Genomic DNA, 19,743 nt, shown 5'->3' with positions numbered 1-19,743 from the left:
TACTGCTACCAGGGCTTCATTTTCATGTCACAATAGCTCTGTCCCTTCACATATCACCTCCCAGAAGACAGCAGCACTGGGGCATGCACACAAGCTCAAACAAGGCAGTGGACTCGGGTCGCTGCTGTCACCCCTCACACAGGCATTACTGCCACGGGGAATTCCAAGGCTAGCCTAGGAAGAACCCATCAGAGCTGTCCTCCTGGTTTTACCCCCTGACAAGCAACATAAGGTCAGGTGAAACAGGAAGGTGAGAGATTGGCACCGTCCTCAGGGCAGAAAAAGGATTTAACAGCTTCTTAGTTTCATAGGGTTGGCCTAGAAGGGTCCTACCAAATGAAGAATTATAGCATATAGGAGGGAAGAAAGCAAGCCAGTGGAGAAATGTAAAGAGTGATAAAGTGCTTAAATTAACAAGGCCAGAAATTAATCTCAGTGGCAGTCTTGTAAACAGATATAAATGGAGCTTAAGTGTTCTCCTTGGTAACTGTAAGCATGAGCTGATGAAACCTGAGTAAGAATTTCAGTTGTACAGATACAAAGATGGTGCACAGAATGAAACACCACAATACAGACATCCTGGGTGCACGATGAAAAAAACAATAGGCACACTAAAACAATGCATAGTGCAGCTTGGGCCACTGCAAGGATGGTGGTCTTGTCTAAGTGCCTCGGAAAAAAAAAAAAAAAAAGAATAATTGACCTTTAGTGAGGAAAGGGCAAGAGACTGTGTTTTGTTAACCAAGTCTCCACAAAGCGTTGTCCAAGATGGTGCAACCTTAGCTTGTATTTGTTGACTATGCATAGATCCCCTGAATCTGAGTCCAGAGATGAGACTTCTAGAGACAGGACATTACAGGAAAAAAGGTAAATGTAGTTAGATCTCCAGCAAAGGTCTGTCACTGGTTAAAGTGCTTCAGTTCATCAGTGAGAATTAGCTGGAGAGTATCAACAATAAGACACCAAAAAGCAGTTCATTAAACTTCAGGGTGAAAGAAGAGGGGCTGGAGAGAGGAAATGGATTGGAGGATGGCTGGTTTTATTTTAAGATGAAGGAGATTATGGTGAGATCATATTTTAAGGGAAGGAGCCTGCAAAATGATACTGGTTAAGAAAGGGTAAGGAAGGAACTGCAAGCTGAGAGGCCTGATGGACCATATAAAATGTCTTGAAGTGGGTTATCTAGTCACTCAAAAAAGTAAGCTTACAGTTGCTACAGTAAAGAGGACAGAGACTGCTGATGGCACAGGTAGACTGAAACTTAGTCACTCGATCAATCAGGGAAAATGCTGAGCTCTCCCTGCCAATACCTGCAGCTCTGCTGATTGTCAGGATGGATCAAGCTAGGTCCCCAGGGAAGGGCCATGTCACCAGGAAGTACTTTTGATGCAGACAGTTTCTAAGTAGTCTGTTCCTCATTTGAGATGGGATTTCAACCAGCTGGAAAGGCTGTGCTTTCAGTTAATACACACATGGAGAATACTGCTTCTTTCTCTCTGTTCAGCACACACATAATGTAGGATGGCATTTGCTTTGTCTCTCTCAAATATTGATTCACTACAGACAAGCTGAGCTGGGGATCAGCACGCCTGGGAATGTGTAAGGAAAAAATTTCTCACCTTGGGAAAACAGAGAGGGATATCAGGTGTAGAAAACAGTGACAGAGGTACAGAGGTACAGAGCCAAAGCACACCTCATATCCAAGAAGAACACACAAGCACAAAGCCCAGCACTAGAAGATGCTAACAGTGGACACAATGCACTTTCCCTGATGTTTAAAAGACCTCTGGTTGCACCAGTCGGTGAAGTAGGAGTCCAAAGCGTTGTCCTTTCCTGTAGGCTAACAGAAAGACCTCAGATGAGAAAGTACAGGTATCTGAGTAAACTCTGAAGAGCAGAAAGCTCTTGTTCAATAAAGCAGTGAAAAACTGAAGGATGCTTACACCTTCTGCTTTTATAAAGTAAAGCTATTTCTTCTTCTCACTTTACAGCAGTTCAGAAATCCCTCAGAGTAAAAAAATAATTTGCCAGATGGAGCAAAGGGAAATATTAAGTAGCACTAAGTGTAAGTTACTTGGGCTTTGTTTAGTTTCAGGTACTCAACAGTAAGTGACAGAGCTCTCCAGGGGCTTCTGCTTCCTGCAGTTATACCGTGACCCCAAACTGGGCTTCAGCACTGCTACTTCAGCAGTTAATGCCTTTATAAATACCGCATTTCCATTTGCATTTGCTACCTGGGTCAAAAGTCATGCATTCAGCATACAAAGAATCCCACACGCCTCTGACATTTTTTTAAGATCAGCAAAAAAAAAAAAAATACAATCTCTAGCTTGAAAGTAAAGGGTATGAAAGTGCAGAATACATGCTTACTATAACTGCAACAACTGCCTGGCTCTGAACTGATGAAACGTGGCACTATTCAGTAATTTACAGAGCAACAATGACAAAACAGTAAGAGACCACACTTCCATGACCAATAAAACAAAAAAAAAAACACAGGCGGGGGTGATTTGAGGTAGTCAGACCAAATGTGACATGGGTATTTCTCCTTCCTGCTGTAAATAAAACATGCCGTGTCAGCCACAGCTGCAGCATGTTTCATGTGGGTTTTGTTTTTAAGAAGGAGCCAGTACAGACAGCCAGGGTCTTGTTAGCCACAGGAGCTGCTCCCCACAACAGCCTTGCCAGCAGCTCAAGGGCAGAGCTTGCAGCTGGACTCCTAAGATAAATTGAATTCAAACAACCATTTCAGAAAACTACGGGAATTTGCTTCCCTATGTCACAGTACTCCATTTCTGGACTATGGACTGAAAGTGAAAAGAAATAACTTCTAATGTGTCCATGTGACCCTGATGAATACACTCTCTTTACCTAAAGACATGTCCTACAGATGGAAAGACTTTTTTCTTCACATTAAGCGTTGTTGTTACACACCCAGAAACAGGTTCAACCCTACAGCCCAGATACAAGTGCAGTGACTCTAGGGTTTCACCAATATACAAGCTGGACTACAAGTCACTTTCAGTTTTGAGGAAAGATTTTAAGGCCAGTGCAAGCAATTTCAGTGTAATGAAAACACATTAATACAGCAAATGCTTTGTGGTCTCTTCCAGCCAACACAAGAAGTATGTGCCACGGGGCCTGCTCTACCACATCAGCCAGGAGGAAGGTGGTTATTTCTCACAGCCAAGTAACAAACTAAGAGTGACAAGCTGCCACCTTAAACTGCCCAGCCTTTCCTACAGCCAGGACCTCAGCATTCTGCATATTGAATGTGCTGTCCAAATTATCTACGGATTCATCAAGGCAAGCCTGCCCTGACTTTGTCTAACCAGTGATTTAAAAGCAGCAGAAAATAAATAAGCAAACAATTCATGAAACCACAAATTTCCTGAAGCTATGAGAAAACTAGGTATTGTTTGCACAGTAATTACCCTGGTTCAATTACAGTCAGAATAGTCTTAAAATAAAAACTCATCTCCTTCCTCTGGTGGTGAAAATGATTAAGAAATTGTAATTTTCTTTCTTACTAATTTCCATGAGAGTTGAAATATTTCCTATAGAGGATGAAAAAGACAGTACTTAGCACGAAAGCAGACGTTTACTTTCAAAAGATATGGGGAAGTTTTACACACTACACTGCTAAAACCTGTTTGCTGCCCCTAATGTTCAGTATTTTTTATCCAAAAGTAGTGCTGCTACTTAGACTATCGACAGCTCTCCAGTCACATTATTATACCCTAGGCATGTTAATAAAAACCTGCAGTCATTCTGCTGAGGTCCATATTCAAAAAGTGGTCTTGATTATCTTTCCATACTATCTTAGTGTAGTTTCACAGATGACACTGATAGTCCCCATTTACACATGAAGAATAAATCCCTAAGACCATAACACTATGCATTTTGAAACCTGCAGATGACTTTCCTCAAGAAATTGCACAAATAAATCACCAGAAAGCAATAACAGTGTAGGAAAATTCTACAGCTCCAGACAATGTGCAATCAGCTAACGCACACTGTGTGTATTCCTCTGCCTTCATCACGTCTGACAAGTGTACGGTTTGAGACTGACAACAGAAATGGTCTGTTCATCAGGAACAGGGCAGAATTTATAGAAAACCCTCTTGAAAGCAGGCACTCCAGTTGGAGTGCCCCATCTCTGTGTCAGCTCCAGACTGGTAATATTTTTCTCTCTATTTTCTTGTAGAGAAACCTTTTCTTATAAGAATATTCAAAGAACTTGTGGAACTGAGTGTAAATCCTTCAGCTATAATACTTCTACAAAAATGACGTAGTGCAACTACAAGGAGAACAAGCACGGATGAGTCAGGATATAGCAACGTATATGGAAGTACCTTTTGCCTCTACGTTACTGTGTCAAAAATGGTCTATGTGAACTGTATAGCTAGCAAGGTTTGCTGCTGAGACACTCCACTTCCCAATTCAGAGGAACAAGATTCTGATCACTTGCACTCTGGTGTACAGCTGAGAAAATATTAACTAAATCAGTTAAGGAAGCATCAAGTTTTTATTGATTTAAGATAGGAGAAATCACTTCGCACAACCCCACTTTTTTTTTTTTTTTTTTAAGCTATCCCACTGGCCGGCTGCAGGACTGAAAATTCAGCTGCTCAGCACAGAGGCCAGGCACTACTTCCACATTCATTGCAGTGATACCTCCCCGGCACTATTACATTCTCTGTACACTACAGAAAAACTCAGAGCACTAAATACATTACAGTTGCAACCTTTGCAGGGAGCGGCTTTCCTAAGAGGTGACACAAAAACACATCTCTGCTGGGTGAGGGTATTTTGTTGTTGCATCTTCAGGAGGATATAGGAAGGAGGTCTGCTCTGTCTCTGCATGCCAATATTGCCACACGTAGGTTCCTCCTGGATCTCAGCCTTTGGGGTGGACTCCACAACTGTAAAAAGCAAAAGGGCTTACCAGCCAAGAAATGTACTGCTTAGAGCCGTGAGGCAAGCGGAAAGCTGTGGAAACCTCTCTCTGAAGAGAAGCTGCTCTTTTGAAGTGGCTCAGCACCCAGGCTACTTCTTTGGGGGTTCTCCATGGTGCAGGATATGGGTATTAGACATGTGCAAGCACAAAGTGATTTACCCCTTTGCAATGCCGGAAGTAGCAGCAAGCCTAGAGGTGGCAAGGAAGGACCTTCAACTCTGCTAGCTTAGCACCAGAAGAGCTTTCTGTGGCAAGTATTTTCCTGTGCTGCCCTGACCAGGAGACAGCTCATGGGCAGAAAGCCCTGCTTCACCCAATTTGAACAGGAGATGCTGAGAGGAGTATACGTATGCTTTGGGCCACGTCCTGAAAAGTCAGCATAGCAGAGCATTACAGGGGAATGCGGCAGCCTGCTGATGAAGGAAATGACAGAGTGGGCAAGCCAAAGGCCATCTGAGAAGACTCAAGCCCAACCTATTTGCAGACATCCTGCAGGCAAGGTCAGATGGCATTTGCAGGCGGCGTGCAAGAACGGCCTCCGCGGCTGTAATCGTTCAAGCAGAGGGAAGGATGCACCCCAGGGGACGCAGCAGGCCCCCCCACATCTGCCGCCATGGCCTGTGCCAATAGCTGCCCGGGAAACTATCTTTATGGCTACTGACACTGACAGATGGGAAAGCAAGAAATTGTTGGCCTCAGGATAGCAGCTCAGACCAATGCATGAAAAACACCCACAGAAAATCACCTTAAAACACACGAATTGGAATCGATAACTTATCAACACTACAGAGAAGAAGAGGAAAAATCCCAGTTCTCTCGGGCCTTGTGGCTCTGCTTACTAACTAAGGCTATTCTGTAACAGCCAATATTTTTGCAAACCATTGTACTGGTAATTCATGCATGAGTACAGCATGGATGGCAGGCAGTGGAGAAGAAAGGGAGATAACAACAAGAAGTGTGTCTGGACAGTATTTCATTTGTAGAGGTTCTGGAGCACCTCCATCAGGTCATCCATTTTCTTTGTGGCAGCCCAGAAAAAAATGTGATGTCACGAGGTCACTGTGAAATGTACTCCCGAGAGAAAGAAGAGTTGTTACTGGCAATGTTAAGTGAAGAGAGGTTAGAAAAATATGAAGTCCTGCCTCTCTGTGTTACACTGTTATTTTAACTTCCCAATGTATCACTTGATTTCTGTAAGCAAGTATTATGTGGCAGCTACTTTCAGAAGAAATTCTCTGCCATGCTTCAAAAGCACGAAATTCAGAGAATTGTTTTTAAAAGAGTTAATAGTGTCTGAAAACCGTGCTTCATTTACAGTCTAAAGGAAAAACAAATACCTTATCAAAACTCAAACTGCATGCAATTTGATACACCAGTATCAAGTTAAAAATGAGCAATTCCATGCCTAAAGTAACCAATGTTCACTTCCACTTTATGTTGAAGGTCATTTATGTGAGTTGTATTCACTCAGATGAAGAGAGAGTATAAGATACACTTGCATGGAAACATTTTTTTTAAAATAGTTCTATCAAATTTTCCTATTTTCACAGACTTATTTGTTCAGTATTGCTGAGCCATGCTGCATTATGCCAGGGGAGGAAGGTACATGTCTGCTTCGCTCAAGTGTAGAAGAACAAACTCAGCAGGAAGGAAAAATAGAAAAAAGTGATGAAAACAATCCATTCTGGGCTGGAGTCGTAGGTGGGCTCCAGGATGTTTTGGTAACTTGCACAATATGAAAAAAATGAAAAAAAAAAAAAAAGAAAGAAACTGTACAGTGAGTACTGAGTGCACTGCACATACACCATGGTTTTAGCCTCATGTTAAGTGTGTCACCCTTTTTGGCCACAGCATTCATCCTGATGGAGGATGTGGCAAGAGCCTGAGGCATACAGTCCTTCCACCAGCCCTGCAGGATGGCAGGAAGGATACCCCTGGGCTCCTCCACATCTAAGCCCCATTGCAGCAGCATTGGGAAGTGCTACCCTTCCTCACCAGGGTGCAATCAAGGGAGACACCGGCAGACTCTGTGCAGCAACTCAGGTGCCGGTGCTCCTGATCCCTCCAGTGCCCAAGCTCTGGCCGGGGATGGCCCTAGAAGGAGCCCAGCTCCCAGGACAGGCCCTTGGCTCACTCAGACTCTGCCAAGCACCAGAACACCAAAACTGCACTCAGGAAAATTTCTCCTACCGTTAACACTCACTAAAAATATAAACCCATCTCCCTGCCTGCCATGGACGCTGCAAGCTGCTTCTTGACAGGTCCAAAACCCATCTCCCACCCAGATACTAATCTAGATTCTCTTGTACACATCCTTACTAATTTTCTGCAGAGAACAGTGGAACATACACTGCAAAACATGAAGTAAAAGAAAACAGTATTTCTCTAATAGTAAAAAAGTGCTGCCCCCACGACATTTAAGACAGCCTGAAGGAAAGCAGCGTCACAGCATTAGATTACATTTCCATGACAAGATGCACGTGGTGCCCTTGAAACGTGCGGCGCCAGCAGCTGCCTTCATTCTGTCTTGGTCTAATAGGGTGCTTGGCTGTTTTCCATCATGTCAGAGCAACTCTTAACCAATGGTAAATACTGCCTTCTGTGTAGAGCCCAAGCTTCAAGAGGTACGTGACAAGAAGGAACTCCCACATAACAGCAACCACGGTATTATAAATACATCAGTGGCACACGGAGAAGCCACGTTTTCTAGCATTCAAGCACTACGCAACCTGTAATGCTTTTTATGTCTTTACTCCCAGGAAAGGTGGAACTATAGGTAAGGAAGTGCTGTTTCCCCCGATTTAGAAGCAGAGAAGGGAGACATAGGACTACTGTTGCCCCACAATGCATCTCTCCCTATCTTATTGCCATGAAAATTCTTTGCAGATTTGGGCCTAAATTGCTTTACTGTGTCGCGCTGGGCACAAAGGGTTGCTGCTGCCTTTACTCAGACCCTGACTTTTCTTTCTTCCATGAGCCTATGGGCAAGGAGACAGATTTTAAAACAAAATAGAGACCTCCTGACACCCTCGCTTATGTAAGGGCCACTCACTATCCTCCGCTGAACCTGCTGGTAGAAGGAATTTATCTGGGATCAGTGCAGGATCGAGGTCTCTTAACATCACATTTGTTGCTTGTGACAGGCATTTGTCTCCACATCCTGAGTATTTTAAGACAGCCTGATGACTAAGAACAAAAATAAAATTCACCTCTGAGCTCCGAGCAATGTTATCACAGTACCAAGATTCATTTTGGGGAATATAATAGGGACTGAGAAAAAAGAACTATGCAAGAGAAGAGCACTCAACCTTCTCATCTCCATGAAAGAAGAGTGGTTCAACATTGACAGAGAAGAATCAGCATAATATTAAAGGTATCTGAACATAAAACTCTATTCCAATTTTTCCACGATGGTCCCTGTGGAAAATATGCATATAACTGTTTTTGCTGAGCTTGTGGTATTTCCTTCCCATTTGAAACCTCTAACAATCAGAGTCAATTTAATACAAGTATATTTAGGTATATCATGTACTTGTGGCATTTCCTTCAAATTAGTTTCCCTCCGCTATTATCAGAATAACTTGTTATATACGTGACAGTCTCTGCTTCAGCACAGTCTAAACCTTAAAAATACAAGACTGTACTAGAATTAGGTCTTCGATATCAAATGAATCTTCAGCAGACTCAAGTAACAGGAACAGAAGTTAGCACTGTCTGAAACTAAGTGCAGCTGTCAGCTGCTGTTTTTCAAATAAGCCATCTAGTACTCTCATCCTTGGAAAAGCAGTGATACAGAGCCAGAGAAATTAACTGTATCCCAAGGGCTTGGGATTGAATGCTAAAGTATAAGTAGAAATTGAAAAATACCATTTTTTTTTCCTATATTGACATTTAAGAAGGAAGAAATGAAAGTTATCAAAGTCTTGTTTGAGGAAATTTTTGGAACGAGACAATTGCTTAGAAGATAGCTCAAAACAGTGAAAACTATTAACATTTAAAAAAAATGCATGTATGGTACACTCAGTTAATAATAAATTTTTTAAAGTTGCACCACCATAATTATTCTTAGCAAATATCACCTCTTCTCTCACCTATACACCATACGTCTATACACCATCATGGCTGAGAGGGGTACCAGCGGAGGATCAGAGCAAGTCGTGTGTTTCCTGCAGGTTTCCCTGTTATGAGCATCCCACCACACAGAATGTGTGCATAAAAACACATGATGTGAAAAAGAAATACTGCATAGCAGAACACTGGGTTACTTGATACTGCTAAATAATTGGCCATTAAAACAAACAAAAAAGCCAGTAGTATACTTGAGAAATGCCTGTTTGTCAACATAATTCTTAGCATACAGTCAGATCAGTCAACTGCAAACACAGTTACAGATCTCTGTAATAAAATATTAACAGCTCTTGTATACCCTTTACACAAGGTAATGTAGTAAAAAAATGAGTGTTGCTCTAACATTTCCACATTTTCTCTTTCGTTACTTCTGAAAGCTTACATTTCAGAAAAGCTGTTTACTACAGTATTATTTCTTTTTATCCAGGGGGTATTTTTCCTTTAAACCTTAGAGAATAATTAAAATTCCTCACACAGGACAACAGTAAGAAAGATTAGGGTCTGCATTTCAAATGCAGCATACTAATGGCATTTTTGGACTCCATAATAAATCATCTCCATTTTATGTAAGCAGGAGAGTAAATGCACAAAACCTCCATAATGTACATCCCCGTTTCCAAGTTCCATACCTTCATTCCGATTTTATCATTCCCTATCTCTTATTGACCTAGATACCTTGGTAATATAGATACAGCACTAGGGGGTGTTTATGCACCTTACAACAATCCAACAGCTCATTAACTGTAGGAATGCAGAAGCCTGCTGATACCCACCAAACCACTTCAGTCTTCACCACGGCCCGTTGTCAGCAATATGTAGGCAGCCAAACACATATTTGCTCTGTTTCACTTTAGCATTCGATTTTATAGTTTCCATTTAGCACTGAACTGACAGGAGGGAAATGTTTTAACATTCAATACAAGGACCACTTATTTAAATACACTGAAGCTGCTTTGTTTTTCTACCTAACCTTTGGGTGATCTCATCTCTCCCACAGGCTTTTGACATTTATATTTGTTCAGAGTATCTGCAGTTTACCCTACTGCAAACAGTAAGATCACGACTGGATATTTCCATTATCTGGAAATATCTGGTTCTTTCTCAGCTTGCTTTTCTTCTTCCTTCCGCATATAAAATACCATAAGCGCATTTCTGTGTTTTTGTCTCCCCTGTGCTGTATCACAAGGTACCTATTGAGACAAATACAAATCTTGTTTCCTGGTTTGGGGTAATCCAGTTCTGATTCAGCTTCAGGTAAGTCCTAGCCCTCTATTAAACCATGGGAGAGTGAAATGGCCAGGCTTCTGCTATGCCTAACAGAAGCCCTGTCCCTGTTTGCAAGAAATCCTGCTGGTATTCCACTTGAGACATTTCTTAACATTTCCTTCCTCTAGAAAGTCCTTTTGACTGAACAAGAAAAATGTTGTTCAGTTTTCACAAATGGCAGAATTGAAAAAGAGAATACAAGTTTAAGAAATAGGGAGTTCAGGTGTTTATTTTCAGAGAAGCGCGTAGATAAACGGAACTGTTTTTTTCCGACAGACATTCTCCCAAATCCCCTTTAAGGTGAATTTTCTGCTGTAATTCCCAGATAAGCATGCAATCAATATAAATAGGAATATTGTCACCCTCTAAATGCTAACTGATGTGTTTTCTCTCCACTAACTTAAGGCTAGTAGAACAAGTACTCCTCACCTGGGTTACTGGTTTGGTCTTCACAGTATGACAGCTTCACTATGGACTTTTGTTACTTTACAGTCTTTACTGCTGACTTTCATACTGATGCGTGCAACGGAACGGCTGTCATTTTGGAGCCAGCCTTCAGGAAACTTGAGCTTCTTTACAGTAGGATGAGGTGAGTGTGCCAACTGACTCCCATCTTACTTCTGCGTTTGTGGGAACGCTCCTTTTCCGCACCAAAAGCACCACCAGCATCACACCAGCCATCGCAGCCCAAACAAAGGCACACACACCAGTGGGGCCAGCATTAGTGCTAGCTCAGCTCCCTAAAGCTGGTGCCAAGTAGACAGCTGGAAGCTGTGAAATTAAGTCAGAAATGTTGATGGAAGCTGCCAAAAAGACAGCTAAAAGCTGCTGGGGTTTTTCTTCCATCAGGAACTTGAAAGTTCCACTTAGAGAAAGCTTAGAAGTGAGCCCAGCAAACCAGGGGGCTGGAGAATTTGACAACGTGGTTGCTGAGTTTTGATTGCAACCACCACTCTCTGAGGTTACAACCACTTTCCTGGTTATCACAAGTATTCGGGACATGGCTTATCACGAGAAAGATGACCTCATGTCACTCCTGAAGTTACCCAGCTCTCCAGAAGCTCTTAGAACAAAAACAAAAAACACCTCAGGATTTCCTCAATCGCCCACAGCTTCCCTTAGTTTGTGCCCCAGCCCTACGCATCTACAGAACAATTTTACAGCTAGAATCCATTTAACTACAAAATATGGGTCCAAGCCACTTCCATTTTTTTCCACAGCTTATCCTTCTGACAACATACCCATATTGCTTAACAGAAGGAGCAGAAAAGACAGGAATGAAGAAGAACAAGCAGAAATAGCTCTTTTTAAAAAGCAAATACCTGCATTTCTTCCAGATATTTCAAATGTTACCATTCTTTTTGCTAGGCATGCTGCTCACCTCCTCCTCCATGCAAGGGTACAGGTCTCAGAGGTACTGCACATAGCGCCGCTTTATAGCTGTCATTTCTGATTAAAAGCTGCACGTGTATCCCACTCGAGTAAAGCTGGATTGCTCTCCAGGACTGCCGTCAGTATACATAAGGCCTCTACAGAAAACAAAAAGAAAAAAATAAAAATGAACTGCTACAGCTCTTTGTGTTCATCTGGCTCATCTCTGAACATCTAAATATAAAATGTTTATTGTCACTTAAGGTGAGCCCTGGGTCCCAAATCAACAGGTTGGCATCCTGCAAAGCCAGGCACATATTTTTAATTATTGCCATCCAATAATCTGCTCTGTTATGAACAAGATTTAATGGTTACAGTCTGTACCTATTACCTGTTTAAATTACTCTTCCAGCATGTGAATATTAATCACCCGAAGAGGCAGAGAAACATCTGTACAAAACTACAAGAACAGAAAAATTAAAATGAACACTGTGCTAGCAGTGTTCAGTGGAAACAAGTAGCACCCTGACTCCAGTGATGTTTCACCCTTCTCTGCTGAGTCCGGTGACATTGTTCCAAACTTGTAACACTATTAAACCAAACATTTCCATCCATAATCTTGTCCTGCTTGAGTCTTGATTTACAAGATCTGGATTTTACACACAAAAGCATTTTATTTTATTTAGAAAACCATACAAATTGTTTCTAATCTAAACAGCAATAGCAAAGGAAAAAAAATTACCAAGCTGCTTTGATAATTCTTTTTCCATAGAAAATTTTTGCCCAGGTGATTCCAAGTGTCATTGCTGTTTCTATGAACACTTACTGCTCTGGGGAGGGAAGAATGACTTTGCCCTTGGTTGGTTCTGTTGGTTCTTTGTTCTGGTTTTTGTTTTGATTTGGGTCTCTTCCATGGACTGTTTCTAAATCTCAGAGCTTCGTAAGATCCTGTCTTCAAGACACTGCAGCGTTCCCAGCATTCTGTGCTGGGAAGTCCAACATAACCAAAAGCTTCCTCAGAACTTTTGAAGAAAAACTTGGATTTGAATTTAAATGACACCATTGTCAAGAGCAATTAACATTGTCTGATCACTCCTTTTATACCATGCAATTTAAACTCTGTCATAGCCACAAACCACACTGTAATTATCCTGCGTTATTCTATTTCCTTTTGCTCTAACTTCTCACGTAGAGACATCCAGCTGTAGCTCTGACATCTCCTCAGTACGACACTGTGCCTTTGTTGCAGCCAGCTCTAGGAGTCCCTTGGCAGCACAAGTCCAAGTCTCCCAGCCGAGGGACACCATAAGGCCCTCATGCTGCCACTGTCCATTCCCACCAGACAAGGAAGAAAAGCCAAAGCAGTGTTAGTATTTGGGGTCCCCCACGAAAAGAGGGATTGGGTTCATGAGTGTGCAAAGATAATTATGTGAGGGCACACGTTTAAGATATGCTCAACTCCTGTACTTAAGTCTTGGTCAGGCTTCTGAAGCACAGAAGGCCTTGCCGTAGCTGCTCCTTGAACTGGACAGCTCATTAGTAACAGAGCACCTGGTGAGTGCTCCCAGCCATGACCACATCAACTTCCATTTTTACAGGTTCCTCATTTAGGTTAAGGTTTAGCAACTTGAATATGCAATAGACTACACATTACAATTCTTGTCACCATACTGAATTAATGATATCAATCTACTTACTAAAATAGGCCAAATTGCTGCTGTATCATTAAAACCATGCAAGTGTTGGTTATCTCCTGCAACAACATATACAAGGAGCCCCCATACACAAGCGGATGGCAGTACATGCCCCTTGGCACAAACATTCTTCATTGCACGTATGTTTGATTTTGGCAACTGTTCCATCCTACCCATCTCCCATCTTCACTCATAAGCACATCCCCCTATGGATCCTTTCAGCTGTACTACTGATCCATCCTATGTACCTCAACTGCTCACCTGGATTTCCACAGCAGCTGTTCACTCTTCTTGGTCTCCTCCCCCAGCTCTCACAGGGCTGGCTGGCAGAAAGCACCCCAGGAATTCCTGCTGCTTTCCAAAGCAGTAATACCCATAAATTGCAATGGATCCCAGAGGTAAACAAAAACAAAAGCATTTCCCAACACGACCTACTAAAAACACATCCCTCAAGTCGCCAAGCTTCTTTCTGCACCCCTTATTCAGTTCTCCTAAACTAATCTCAGAAATAAAAAAGCGAACAAAGATCCTCACATTCAGCTTCAGGTGAATAAGAGCAGGAAATGAATTATGGGATTGCAGACCCTTCTCAGACGAAGCCCTGCTGTCTGTTCTCATTTTATTGTGCAGCATCCACCTGCTGCTCCTGGCCAGGCAGTAGCCGCTGCTGCGCCACTACCTGTCATCAGCGAAGGGCAGCAGCCTCCTGTAGGACTTGGAGGGGCTGACACATAATGACAGTAATTCCTGTTCTCAGTTATTAATTGAAGTTGGTTTGCAATTTTCTTCTCTGGCCTTTGGTGTTTTGCAGCACAAGCATTACTGTAAGATCTTGTAGCAGTGAAGTCTGACTATTATGGACTCTTATTTCCCATAATCTGCTCCCAGTGTGGCCCGTTGACAACCCTCCTGATGCAGCGAACACCAGAGGCATCTGTGGTAGCAGATCCCTCCCCGTGTTAACAGAGTAGTAAGGGAGTGGATCAGCCTGGTTTGGTGAGAACCACTGCTAAATACTGCTTTACCAAGCCCCTGCCCCTTCCTTGGAGTTGCAGAAAACACAACAGATCAAATATTTAGGGCCACTAAGGTGCCCAAATGCTGTGCCCCTCCCTCTCAGATACCAGGATAAAGGCACATATGAGCTCTTCTCTGAGGTAGTCTCGGCACTCTGGCCTGGCTTGCCCAACACTTTAGCTGCAGGCTAGCTTTTTCTCTTTTGAGTTTTTATTCCCTACATTGTGCTTTGCTGTGTGGGGCTTGCTGCAGTGATGTAGCTTCCCTGCAGCTCCATGTGTCACCTCATTCCCAGAATTAAGGTCAGAGATACTAAACAATAACACTAGTGACCTCAAAATGGGTAATTTTTATGGGGTTTCACTCCACTTCAATTTCCTAAGTAGTTAACAGCAATAGCAGGCAAAACCTGACACCAGACACACAAACCCCACCAGCAGCGGGATCCTTCTCAGTAAGTCACAATAAAAGAGACAGAAGCAGGTGCAGTCTCCTACTCCAAAATCTATTTGCACAGCACCTCCTTCACCAGGGAGGATGTTATACTGAATCTACCAAATTGAATTAGCAAATTTGACAGGAGTTGGCCTGAGGTAGCTGAAATTTCAAAATTCCTGCCCAACCAAATTAACTACTTTGCAATCAGTCTGGTCTTCAAATAAACACACAAAGTAAGGTGCTCAGCCAATCAGCCTGGTCAGAAAAGGCTGTTTAAATGTGATTCCAGACAGTCCCACAGGAAGGGAACAGCCTCGAAAAAGACCTAAGCAGCCTCCATTTATACAAATATCATCAGCCATGGAGAAGGGGTGCATATGCTTACACAACGACTTTCATAGAATCATAGAATCATAGAATATCCTGAGTTGGAAGGGACCCTTGAGGATCATCAAGTCCAACTCTTGATACCGCACAGGTCTACCGAAAAGTTCAGACCATGTGACTAAGTGCACAGTCCAATCTCTTCTTAAATTCAGACAGGCTCGGTGCAGTGACCACTTCCCTGGGGAGCCTGTTCCAGTGTGCAACCACCCTCTCTGTGAAGAACCCCCTCCTGATGTCGAGCCTAAATTTCCCCTGCCTCAGCTTAACCCCGTTCCCGCGGGTCCTGTCACTGGTGTTAATGGAGAAAAGGTCTCCTGCCTCTCGACACCCCCTTACGAGGAAGTTGTAGACTGTGATGAGGTCTCCCCTCAGCCTCCTCTTCTCCAGGCTGAACAGGCCCAGTGACCTCAGCCGTTCCTCGTACGTCTTCCCCTCTAGGCCTTTCACCATCTTCGTAGCCCTCCTCTGTACACTCTCCAACAGTTTCATGTCCTTTTTATACTGTGGTGCCCAGAACTGCACACAGTACTCGAGGTGAGGCCGCACCAGCGCAGAGTAGAGCGGGACAATCACCTCCCTTGACCTACTAGCGATGCCGTGCTTGATGCACCCCAGGACACGGTTGGCCCTCCTGGCCGCCAGGGCACACTGCTGGCTCATATTCAACTTGCTGTCAACCACGACCCCCAGATCCCTCTCTTCTAGGCTGCTCTCTAGCGTCTCATCGCCCAGTCTGTACGTGCAGCCAGGGTTTCCCCGTCCCAGGTGCAGGACCCGGCACTTGCTCTTATTGAACTTCATGCGGTTGGTGATCGCCCAGCTCTCCAACCTATCCAGATCCCTCTGCAAGGCCTTTCCACCCTCATTCGAGTCCACAACTCCTCCAAGTTTGGTGTCATCAGCAAACTTGCTCAAAATACCTTCTATTCCTACATCCAGATCGTTTATAAAAATATTGAAAAGTACCGGCCCTAAAATGGAGCCTTGAGGGACACCACTGGTGACCGCCCGCCAGCCTGACGCAGCCCCATTTACCATAACCCTTTGGGCCCTGCCCGTTAGCCAATTGCTCACCCATCGTATGATGATCATCTTCAGCTTTTCCAAAACAAATAAAAACACCAGAAACAAACAAACAAAACCACAAACAATTAGTTGAGGGGTAAGCTTTTGTTTTCCCTGATCTTACAATAACAGCTAAAAATAACCATCATACCCTAACAATCGCCCATGAAGAAAAATATGTATTTATTTTAAGGCCTCCCCAGTACTAACAGTTCTAATCAGATACTTCAGACACTTGGGTTAAAAACAGATATTCCACTTTTTGTTCTGAAACAAGTGCAATCATTTTAACTATTGTTAATAAGATGTCATTGCCAGGTAGATGCCCTCACAAGGTATCTGAGACCTCATCTATTACCATCAGCTTATATTCAATCAAAATGAGATGCAACGACATTTGAAGCTGTACAGAGTTCTTTCAGCTGGGAAAAAAAAAAGTGTGACTGAAAAGCAAATATTCATTTTCTTAGCTTTGTCTCTCAGCCTGCTTTCACTGTCTCCATACCTCAAGGTCTCAATAGGTTGCAGGGGGTGATTTCTAAATTCCTACAGTCCTCTCTGAGTTTAAACCTTACGTTAACAAGAAAAGATAGATTTGAGCTACCAGTACTGCAAGATATGGCTGTAACACAGCATCAACAGTCATGGCATTTTAATCAACAATGTTCCTATTCACGGAAGCAGGTTTCTGATCTTCAGCCAAATCATGCAAAAGAAAATTGCATTCATACTCCCTGGCACCACTACTTCTCAGTAATCCATTACTGCAGTGAAGCAGGTCGAAAGCCCTTTCTCTTTCTCTTGAAAAAGAGAAAGCCTTTCTCTCTAGAAAAAGAGAAAGCCTTTTCTCTTTTTCTATCAGATCTTCAGAGGGGCAGAAGGGGCAAAAAGCAGCACACCTCCAGCCCACAGTCTCACCAGGGCTCCTTTACTCCTAACTGCTGACCCTCCCTGACCTCAGGACTGCAGCTGGACAGGACGGCAGCACAACACCCTCCTGGCTGGAAAGCCTTCTTGCCTCCCTCCCTAAAAACCAAAGGGAAGGCAGTCCTGCCAAAAGCTGAAAACAAGGCTCTAGAAGCATTATGCTCTGCAAACCCCCAAGAGCTGCTCTCTGCAGGGGCAGACCTCCGGTCCAGCTACCCACACAGGTGCATACCTAGGATGGCAAACAGAAATCACCGTTTTGCATCCTAGCAGGGACAAAAGAACCCCCTTCCCCACCTGCTACTGATACACAGTGCAATGCTGAGACGATGAAGAGGCAAGCAATAGCTTAGAGCCTAAATCGTCTCTCATAATCAGAAGGTAGCTTTACCCGCATGCCAAGACAGCACGCAGCTGGCTCCTTCAGTAGCTGTTGGAAGTGAAAAGCTTCATGATCCTGGGCACTTACCCCCAATTCAAATATCTAATTTACAAACGGCAGATATATCCAAGTGATGTTAGTACTGAGCAGGTAAACATCTAATATCTTTAGAAGAGAAGCAATCCACAATGTGAAGGAAATACAGCATGCTTTCTTCTGACTTTTTTTGAATTTTATCCTTAATACATCATCATCCTACAACATACGCTATTTGGTTGAGTAATAGGATTTCCTCTCACAGTTGCATCAGGGAAAACAATATCCCCTAGAAGCTGTCTTTTCTGTCAGTGAATAATTAAAGTATTTTTTACAGGGCATTTTCCTCTCTTCCCTGATGTTCAGTTTTGGTTTGTTGTTGGATTTTTTATTTGTGCATTGTTTTTGTTGTTATTTTTTTCCAATATAAACTCATAACTTCTTGTTTCCAGTTTTTGTGCACACATGTATTTGCACTGTGCTTAGTCAACGCCAAAGCCCAGATATCACATATTGGCAGTCTTGGCAAGTCTTGTGGGTTCTTACAAATGTGTAGCTCAATCTATCACTAATCTTTTAGCAGGACCATAACCCTTTGCACCTCTAAGCGAACTTTTACCCCCAAATCCCAGTGCTATATGCACATTGACTCAACAGCACTTCACAAAGCTCTGTTGGATTTTTCAATTTTCAGTAAATACATATAAATTTTATACCACACTGGAGAGGAGAAAACGAGGTCATTTATAGAGACAAAACTGAGAATAACTGGCCACACGCCCAGATTGATTTAGGGCTACATTAGATCACTAACTGCACCCAAGTAACAATCTCTACGAAAACAAAACTACATCTCTTACTGGAGTTATTAGCAGGTGCATCACAAAAACAGACCTCTTAAACAAAGTCTCCAGACCTCACAAAAGTATTCTGGGGAAACGTGTATTTTTCCACTCCAAATGTTGCTTCTTTAACTTGTAGTTGTGCCCCATTTTGAGCTTTCCCCTTTACCACGCAATCATGAACTTGAGAGATGCTGATACTCTGACACACTCAGATTTCTCCAGGAGCTATGGCACTAGCACCAAATGCCACAAAGCCAGTAAAGTTATGAGAGTCGGCACCACTAAGCAGCAGAGATCCCTTAAATTACCTGTTCCTGGCACTCTGAACTCCCCACACAGAATAAACTGCAGAAGCTTTCAGGTTTTCTCCTAATAACAGCAGCCATATTGTACAGGGGAGCTGGGGATAACAATACTCCCTGGAGGGGTTTCCAGGTCTTGTAAATTCACTGTGGTTCTACATTCCTGCCTTTGCTTTCAGTTCAGGGTTCTTAGGCCAGATGCGTAAAAGACAATCTCAGCCTCATTTAAAGCTAGATACATCTCTGGAACCTCTGATCCACACACAGAGAAAGAGCTTGAAAGCACTGGAAATATACACTTGCCAGTTGTGATAGACTTAGAGTACATGATGGATCACTGGAAAACTACCTATTACTGTGTGGCTTCTTTTTGTTATTGTTCTGCGGTTTGCTTTTTTATTTTTTAAACATTGCTATGTGTTTGAAAAGGTTGAAGGCCAAAGTACTGTCTGTACAGAGCACCTCATATTCATTCTGAAACACTGGACCAGTGTAAGGAATAGAAAAGAAATCAAAGACCCTGCATTTGCTGGATGTGCTGGCAGAGAACTTCGTTCCTGACACAAAATCAATCCCTACATCCTACCTCTAAAAAAGCAGATTCTGTTACAGTCGATCCTTGGAATTAAAAGCCCTGTTCTTACTGCATGCTTTTGCTTCCAAGACATCCTAGCTAAGCTCATGCTAAGCGCTGCTCCATACGGACACGCTGCTGTCTGTTACCTGTTGTGCCCAATGGACATGTCCCACATCAGGATCTGCACACATCTGCAGCAAGGAGACTGCCTCAGACCCAGCCACTCTCATTTAACTTGACAGCTACATCTGCAGCCCTACATAAGAGCTCCTCAGGGCTGATACTTCCAGTAAAAACAGCTCCTTGGCATGTCTTTCCTCCAGAGAAATGCATTTTGGGCTGCAGTTC

General features: G+C 43.0%; 1 protein-coding gene across 5 annotated transcripts in view; it reads right to left on the bottom strand.

Moving 5' to 3' along the window:
* The window catches only part of LOC310902998 (uncharacterized protein), a 409,793-nt gene that overhangs the window by 369,084 nt on the left and 20,966 nt on the right, over positions 1-19,743 (bottom strand). For all 5 annotated transcript variants that reach the window (XR_014587193.1, XR_014587194.1, XR_014587195.1 and 2 more), the window contains exon 5: positions 11,736-11,883. The gene's annotated coding sequence lies outside the window, so the exon portion shown is untranslated. The remainder of the gene's footprint in view (positions 1-11,735; positions 11,884-19,743) is intronic.

This window comes from Anser anser (assembly GCF_964211835.1).
Source record: "Anser anser genome assembly, chromosome: 7".
NCBI classification, from domain to species: domain Eukaryota; kingdom Metazoa; phylum Chordata; class Aves; order Anseriformes; family Anatidae; genus Anser; species Anser anser.
The sequence above is the reverse complement of the archived record's forward strand: the minus strand, read 5'-3'. Positions and strand labels throughout refer to the sequence as shown.